Raw genomic sequence first — 10,005 nt, forward strand, 5'->3', positions numbered from 1 at the left:
CATATCCACAGTGTTTTTAAAGAACTGCAAAAGATAAAATTCAAAACAGCCAACTAAAATTTTTCTAGTATCGCTTGGAAACCGATTAATATTCGCTGGATTAGAACCGGTTCTAAGTCATAATGAAAAATTAGGGTCATCATCTTATACCAGACAATTTTCTATGAATATTAAAATAAAAATTATTTGTTAGCCTAGGTTTTTGGCCCCTAGAGGCTAACAAAACTTGATTTAATCTTATATTTTTTTCGTTTAATATCCGTGGAAAGCTGTCTTGATACGATTAGATAAATAACTGTTTTGCTGTTTTATAAAAACACTTATTTTTGTAACTAAGGTTTTTACTCTTTTTGAATTGAACCAATTTTTAAACAAATTACCTATTTTAACCCAGCCTAACAATACTCGTAATAGCTTAACAAATAACCCTTTTTTATGCCATTACATTTTTTTAGAATACACTTAGCTCTTTTTTATATAAAATAATTGAAAAAAAAGCAATAAAATGTATTTTTTTGAAAATCTTATTCCAGTCCGAAATATGTGATTATATTTATTTTGATGATCAATACTAAATGTTCAGTTTTGTACATTTTGTATAATTTTCAAAAAACTTACTACATCAATGCAGGGAGGGAGGGAACATTGGGCTGTTAATATCAGTAGTCCTCAACGTTTTATAGTAACGTTTTCTTATATGCTAGCTGAATTACTTTTGGGACTTTTATTGACTTTTTAATGGTTGGTTTATTAAGTCAAGTGTCCAATTGTTCCAACTCATTACAGAAGGAGTAATTTTATGAATTATCATTGGGAATGCGCAAAAATTTATCTCTCAATCATTTTATACACTTTTAAGAATACAAAATGTACAGAAAACTAGCATATTAATGTTGATCATCAAACAATGTATTGAAAAAAATGTTAATTAAAACTTGGCTGATGACTAGTATACATATATGTGTTGTAATGTAATGTACAATCATATGATAATAAAAACTGTTAGGGTTAACTGGGGTTATTTTGTTGGCTTTGTCTCTTTATTCATCTTCTTTTTTGTTATTTTTATCTCTTTCTCTCTCTCCGTTCTCCCTCTCTCTCTTTCTCTCTCTCTCTCTCTCTCTCTCTCTCTCTCTTTCTTTTTCTCCCTCTCTCTCACAAAAAAAGCCTCAAATAACCCCATTTAACCCTTTCAGAGATATTTTGATACTAATTACAATACATCTGTTATACATATAAAAAAACCTAGCTATTCATTCTGACTGAAAAATCATATTATATTTTTATCTAGTTTTTTTTTATGGATGGATGGATATAATGTCTATCTATCTATAGATGGATGGACATTGTCTATCTATCCATTATTATCATTATAGTTGTTGTGAAATATAGTATAGACACATCTTTAATCATTGTGTTATTTACTCGCTTCCGTGGCTCAATACGTTGCGCATCCGCTCGTCGTCGGGGAGGTGATAGGTTCGAATCTCGGCTTAATACCGCATCAAAACTAAAAACGTTAAATGTGGTCCCAAAACAGGCGCAACTCATTACCTTAGGACTTCTCAAAGGTCGTGCAATAAAAGAGTTCTTTGTCTGATGGGTGTTACTTAACCTAATACCTAGGGTGTTTTGGCAGAAAAGGAGACATTTGGCTCCTCTGAGTTATGCTTGGTTGTTGGACACATGGTGTTTGACCGAATAATGTTATTGATGAGGTTTTACAAAACAAGTACAATTATGTTCATAAGTAGCGCGGCAATAAAAAGCTTACAACATTGTTTGATGATATACAGCAAATAAAAGCATGTTTAAAGGGTATTATCAATCAACTTCTAATAATATTTTTTTCTCAAAATGTTATTAAACCAAAAAGCAATAACTTAAGTAACTTACTAGAACGAACATACCATAGTTAAAGAATACCCATTAAGATCTTAGTAATAGCCATACTTTGTTTCCGGGAAGCTTAGACTCAGCCAACTCGCACTTAATAGAAAATTAAGTTCAGCCAATCAAGTCTTCAATGTTTTTTTTGAAATATCACGTTTTTTAAACTTTGGGTACCTGTCTATTTTCATTCCAAAGTCCCTTGAGCTTCTTTCATTCAACTGGTATTTTGTTGTTGACTAATTTATAATTGAATCTAAATGTGCAATCTTAAAAGTAACAAATTGATTTCAAGTTTAATTTAATTCATCAATGCATTTTTGTAAGCAAGATTGACAACAACCATAAAAGCAAAGCTTTATATAAAGCCTTATATTACATCAGGAAGGAAGGGGATATTGGGCTGTATATTACACTAGTCCCCAAAGTTTTATAATAATGTTTTCTTATTCTTTGGCTTAATAACTTAGGGAATTTTGAATGGTTGGTTAATTAACTTGAGTGTTAAAATGTTTCAACCACTAATTTTAATCTACATAATGCATATTTTTGTGTATCATCAATGGGGATGTACATCAATTTATCGGCCATTGTCTTATCCTTGTAGATCCCTAGATTACATACACATTTAGGGAGAGTTAGCTTTAAAGAGTAACATTTAAATCAGGATAGCTTAAAGTGCTGGTGCCTAATTGCCTTTGGAATCAGTATCTTTGACATCAGATCAATATATAAATGTTATTTCATTTTAAAAAGTGCTTTGAATACTTTTTGAGCATACTTACATTTTATGACTTGATTATAGCGATGCTTTGCTTATGCCATTATGCCTAACCGTTACACGGATCATCTTGCAAAGTTTGAAAACGATAGGAGGATTATTATAGCTTTCCGTTACGGACGGACGGACCGACCCTAATTGTAGAAAAGCTTTGCTTTTAAAAAGTGATTAGATGCTTTTTATGGACATACTTCCAAGCTTGACTATAGAGATGCTTTGCTTAAAACATTGTGTTGTGCCTCACTGTCAAAGTAATCATCCTGCAAAAGGATAAGAGGATCATGACATGCCTATATTTATTATTATAGCCATCCGTTACGAACGGACGGACCGACCCTAATTGTAGAAAAGCTTTGCCTTTAAAAAGTGATTAGATGCTTTTCATGGACATACTTCCAAGCTTGACTATAGAGATGCTTTGCTTGAAAAATTGTACCTAACCGTTACAAGAATCATCATGACGTGCCTAAATTATTTATTAAAGCTATCCGTTACTGACAGACAGACAGACCCTAATTGTAGAAAAGCCTTGCTTTATGAAAAATATCAGATAAACTTAAAATCAATTAGACAAAACTGTTACCTAACAATCATGAAAAGTATTCAGGGATCTTAAGGGATAAGACAATGGATGATACATTTATGTACACTCCTAATTTTAATAAATAAAGATAACCCTTTGTAGAAAAGCTTCGCTTTTAAAAAATATCAGATAAACTTAAAATCAATTAGTCAAAACTGTTACCTAACAATCATGAAAAGTAACCAGGGATCTTAAGGGATAAGACAATGAATGATACATTTATGTACCCAATTATGGTAAACAAAATTACTTCTTTAGAATGGTTGAAAGCTTGGATACTACTAGTGTTGTTCCAATCAATCAAGATTTAATGAAAAGTCCCAAAAGTTTTTAAGCTAAAGGTGTTAATAAAACTTTGGGTACCAGTATAACTATTGGATTGTATCATAGTATAATATACTATTAAATCCTATTAAATATCCTATTATAGTATAATAACTATTATACTTTGAAGTATTTTTTGTTAGTCTTTATTACTGAATAGCAATTTATTGTTCGTTTTTCTTTAAAAATTAAATAAAAGTATCCTTTAATCTAATAAAATTGCTGCCAAATTAAATACTTTTTTATTACACTAGTTTTATAATAACGTTTTCATGTTCATTGGCTTTGGTGACTTTTATTGAATTTTGTTTGGTTGGTTCATTAAGTTGAGTGTCTAAGTGTTTCTTGTTTGTCATCATTGGGGATGTACATCAATTTATCGGCCATTGTATTATCCCTTTTAGAACCCTGCGAATAAATAGATAAATTAATGATAAACAAATTGAATTGATGAATAAAAATGCTTTCAAATTGCATGGCAGTTTCCCTCAAACTGAAAATGGACGTATTTTTAAAATCGAAGCTTTTCTATATTTAGGATTGATCGTCCTTCCGTAACAGATACCTCTGAAAGTTAATTTAGGCATGTTAGAATTGCCTTATCGATTTTACAATTGGCATGCTGAATAAAGGTAATGGTTAAGAGAGCCCTGCAAGGTTTAAATACAGGGAACTAAAGAGTTAAGACGATATAAGTTGAATTAATGCACATCCAAATGATGATAAAAAAAATTACCCATTCTGTAGATTAAAAAATTGGTGGCTGAAACATTTGGACACCCAACTTTGTGAACCACCCATTTAAAATTCAAAAGATGTTAAGCCAGTGAATAAGAAAACGTTATTAAAAGTCTTTGAGGACTAGTGAAATAAATAGCCCAGTGTCTTAATGGGGGGTGGGGGGTCAATCATTTGGTCCAGTTGTATGTCTAAGGTGAACTACCAATTGCATTGATTTATGCAACATGTTGCAAAAGTGTTTCTTCAAAAATACTTAATATTGCAACACATGGATAAACTTATGTTCATAAAAAACACGGCAACAACAAGCAATCTACTAAAAAAAACATATCCTATTACATACAGTAATAAGCTTTTTTTGTATGTAGTGAAAGATCTCGCTAACTATTGAACCGATATGGTTCTCCTTTACAGTAAAGCTTCTTACAGATCCAGGGAAGGTTTTTAATTATTCTAAGGGGGGGGGGGGGATATATCTACCATCGCAAAAAACAAGTTAACCCCCCCCCCCTCAAAAAAATTCTTTTACTTTTTCTTCATAAAACTGAAATTAAAATGGAGCGGGGGGGGGGCGTTTTTACCCCCTCCCACCTTAGGTAAGGCTTCTAGGGGTGTAGCCGCTAGTTAAGAAATATTATAATAGGCTTATATACTATCAAATGCTATTTAGATTAATTGGCGGCTATAACCCTATCATCTAGGGGATCAGTATTCAACGGGGCTAGAAAAATAGCCTAAAAAGCAATACCAAGAATCTCCAAATAATAGTAGTTAAAGAGATCTTAGGCTTTAGACAAAAAAAACTTACTAATTTATGTAATAGAATATGTTATGGTAAAAATTATGAACACCATTGCACTGTCGTTTTGATGAATGTTATATAACATAAACATTAATTTGAAGTAAAGTATATTCGTGGATACTCTATAATAATTCAATCCTATATAAAGTAGTAAGGTTTTTTTCTGTTGTTTAAAATCTCGGAAATTGCTGGTTCGTATGGGGTACACTTTTTATGAAGACTTTTTAATGTATTAGGGTTGTTTTAGGCAAATTTCTTATATCCTCTGCCTTCCCCTAGAAGCTAGGATCGAAGCAATTAGTTAGTAAACAAACTATGATATACTTTTTCAATTCTCCATAAGGGCGACCGAGTTTTCAAATAGCCTACAACCTTCCGAACCAATATAAAACTTTCCTAATAACTGTGAAAAAATCGGTTTACCCCCAAAGGATATATAGCCATATATTTAGCCAGAAAGACTTTACTATAAAGGAACTATTGCTGCGAAATTTATTAACACAATTGTCCTTGTGATTCAACTTAGTTACAAATTGCATATCAAAAATGTCAAATTAATAAGATGGGAAAAAAAGTAATATACAGTCAATTAAACAAAAAAAATCCACTCTAATTCGTTCTTATTTGTTACAAAGAAATATATTTAATAACACTACTGGCTGCGCCCCTAAAGATTCTAGGGACCCGATAAAACGGGCCAGTGGTTACTCTTCATAAAGATTACTTTTCATTTTAATTGTTATAAAGATATGACAAAAAGACATCATAATTCTTTAATGGATATACACGAAGTAAGGTTTTTTTTGTCTTTTAAGATCTCGCCAACCACTTATTAACTAACATTAGCGGATGCGCCCCAAGCATCTTGGGGCACTGCATTCAATGAAAGAATTAGGCATAAAAAAACAATCCCAAGACTTAAATCTAAAATCAAAATAGTCTAAAACTAACCCGGTACCTGTGTACAGCATCCCTATAAATTAGAACCAAATCAATTCTGTAGTCATTGAAATCTTAAGCTTCAGACAAAAAAACCTTACTACTTTATATGATATAGAGTGATCAACACAGTTTAATTAAACATGTTATGTTTATTTGATAAGTCCAATACACAGTGTTTCATGTCAAGAACAATCTTCAGTTGGATAAATAAAAATACACGATGCTTTAATAAGCATAAATTCTATACTGTTTAATAAAACATAAGATGATTTTTTTCTTGCAGTGGAGGTAAGGAACGAGTGGGGGAGGGGTAATTTTGCATAATAAAAAGGGAAAGGTGGTGAGGTATTTAAATTTTAGCAATTAAACTATGGGATATATATCTATCTAACTATTTACAAAAACATCAACATATTAAGGTCTAACTTGCTATTTTAATGCTAAAATCTTTGTAAATATTTTGACATTCAATCTATTTCTTAACTTCCTGCCTTAGAAGGAGTGTGCGTTCAATTCCTCATATTATAACGTCTACATCAGGGAGGGAGGAGACATTGGGCTGTTTATTAAACTAGTCCTCAAAGCTTTCTAATAACGTTTTCTTATTCGTTAGCTTTACAACTTTGGTGACATTTATTGAATTATGATTGGTTGGTTCATTAAGTTAAGAGTCATAACATTTCAACAACTAATAGTAATCTGCAAAAGAGATCATTTGATTACCATCATTGGGGATGTGATTTATCGGCCATTGTCTTAACCCTTGGATGATTTGATAAGTAAAAGCACACCCGACTTAAAGATTCTGTAAACAATTTAAGCTTTTTCCTGGGATAAGAATATATATTCACAAAGAAAAACAAAAAAAGATAGAAATTAATTGAAGCATGATAACAATAAACTGTTATATATTACTACATTGGATAATTTAACAGTTAACCAACCCTTTGATTGAATGAATTTGGCAAGAAGTCTTAATTTTGTATGATAAAAACAGTGGGCTATAAATTATACTGGTACCCAAAGTTTTATAAACATGTTTTCTAATTTGTTGACTTAAAAACTTTGGGTACTTTACTAAATCTTGATTGATTGGTACAAAGTTTCAGTGTCCAAACTTTTCTTTTAATGATTTGAATCTGTTGAAGGGATAATTTTGTTAATCATAATTGGGGAGGTACATTAATTTATTGCCTATTGTCTTATCCCTTAAGATCCCTGCATATAATATACAAATTCTTTTTATGTTTACTAGTCTCTATCCGTCATTTTCGGCTTTTCTTTCTGTTAAAACATCAAACTTCCTACCCTTAGCCCCCCAAAGTCGGTCAATTGCATATACCGAACATTAATTCGTTGCACATGTGAAAATTGTCTTAAAGGTTAATCAAAAAAAATTCTTTTATTAAAAAGTCCACAAAATAATTTTTATATACAGAAGAATTAATTTTGTTTGGTATTTAGATCAACTTAATGCCTTTTGTCCTATAAGATCTCTAGATATTCAAATGTCTAAATATTAAGCAATCCAATTGATATTTACTGGATTATTAAGAGCAGTTACGCCCCCTAGGAGCCTCTAAGGGCATTTGGTATTTTTTATGGCGTTTTTACAAAAGCTTCCAACCCTTACTGGACCTATAAAAAGCTTAACTATAGAGACACATCCTGTTACTTCTTTATATGTATTTATAAATCTAATTTCCTACTTAAAAGTAATTTAATCGTTGAATACACTTGATCGCATCCTCATTTAGGAGCTCAAATAAGCTCACAATTTCATAACTATACTTTACTGTTATATGTATATTTTAAACAGAGACTTATATTCAGCAAATTAAAGGATAAAGGGGTCTTAAGGGGTAAGACAATGGACGATAAATTGTTGTACATTCCCAACAACAAATATCACCCACTGTAGATTAAAAGTTTAATATCTAACATCTAATAAAGATTTATTAAAAGTGCCCAAAGTTTTAAACCAATAAATGAGATAATAAGTCTTAAAAACTTTGGGTGGCAGTATAATTTACAGTCCAATATTCCCTTTTTACCTTAGATTCCATTTTCATGTTTTATTTATGTAGCTTGAAGGTTAAATAGTTTGACCTTCTTGTAGAGAGAGGCTCCTTGCCAGGGAGGGAGGGGACATTGGACTGTAAATTATACTGGTACCCAAAGTTTTATAATTACGTTATCTTGTTCTTTAAGACATAAGCTTTGTGTATGTTAAAAAATAGTAGTGTTCAAACGTTTCAATCATTAATGGGGGTTTTAAATTAATTTATCGTCCATTGTCTTATCTCTTTTAAATGCCTTCTTTACAGTAGATAGGGGCTCCTAGCTGATGTTATGTTTAGAGTTTATTATAAGGGAATAGTTATGTTAGTTTAAATTTAGTAGTTAATCATTTGGTCTGTCTGTCCGTCAGTCTGTCGCTCTGTCATTTAGAGTTAGAGAGGATAATGGTTTATATTGAGAGAGAAACACACAGAGAGAGAGAGAGAGAGAGGGAGAGAAAGAGATAGATAGATAGACAGGTAGACAGAAAGAAAGATAGATAGATATATAGATAGTTAGATAGATATATAGATAAATAAATATATAGGTAGATAGATAGATAGATAGAGAGAGAGAGAGAGAAAGAAAATAAATGAGAGAAAAAGAAAGGAATACATACCTTTAATAATGTCATTATTTTAGAAAATATATTTTATTGGCTATTAACTTTTCCGTAAACCCCTGTATATTTATACACAAATTCAGACTTGTAAATATAAATTTTTAGGGATTAACACATCTTTAAAAACTTAAACCCATACTTCCGTAATAAGAAATAGTAGCGCAGCTAATCTATAACTAAGGTTATCCGTCTATAAGTCCGTCAGTCTGTCCTACTGAATAATTATACACAAATACAGACTTGTAAATATTAATTTTTAGGGATTAACACATCTTTAAAAACCTAAACCCATACTTCCGTAATAAGAAATAGTAGCAAAGCTAATCTATAACTAGGGTCCGTCCGTCAGTCTATCTAAAACCCCTGAATATTTATATAAAAATTCAGACTTGTAAATATTAATTTTTAGGGATTAACACATTTTTAAAAACTTATACGCCATACTTCCGTAATAAGAAATAGTAGCAAAGCTACTCTATAACTAAGCTGATCCGTCCGTACGTCCGTCAGTCTGTTCTGAACCCCTGAATATCATTTTTTAGGGATTATAAAATATTTTCTCGTATTCATTCGAATCCGGCGGATAGGAACCGGTTCTCATCCATTTGAAAAAACTATGTCTAGCATCGTATTATATCCAGTTTTCTACGAATATAGAAATGTACAATCATAAGATCAAAACCAGTTTTTTTAGCCGGTGCCTTCGGCACCACGGGGCTAAAAAAACTAGTTTTAATCTTATAATTGTACATTCTATATCCGCGGAAAGCCGTTTATAATACGATACGAGAAATAACTATTAAATCTTAAACCCATACTTCCGTAATAAGCTTTAGTAGTGAAGCTACCCCATAACTAGGGTCAGTCCGTACGTCCATCCGTCCGTCATAAACTTCTAGATATTTATTTACAAATACAGACTTGTAAATATTAATTTTTAGGGATTATCACATTTTTAAAACTTATACAGCATACTTCCGTAATAAGAAATAGTTGCAAAGATATTATCTAACTAGGGTCCGTCCGTCCGTCAGTCAGTCTGTCCTTAAGTCCTGAATATTTATATAAAAATACAGACTTGTAAATATTACTTTTTATGGATTATCACATTCTTAAAACGTAATAGTAGCAAAACTACTCTGTAACTTGATTTGTAGGCCTGTTTTTCTGTTCAATAAGCAAATCTAGGTCTCATTATGGTTGGTCCGTACATAAGATAATATATACATCCCCAATGATGACACACAATATTGTCCCTT

The sequence above is a fragment of the Acartia tonsa genome, chromosome 7 (genome assembly GCF_053477335.1).
Source record: "Acartia tonsa isolate MP-2025a chromosome 7, ASM5347733v1, whole genome shotgun sequence".
Classification (NCBI taxonomy): Eukaryota; Metazoa; Arthropoda; class Copepoda; order Calanoida; family Acartiidae; genus Acartia; species Acartia tonsa.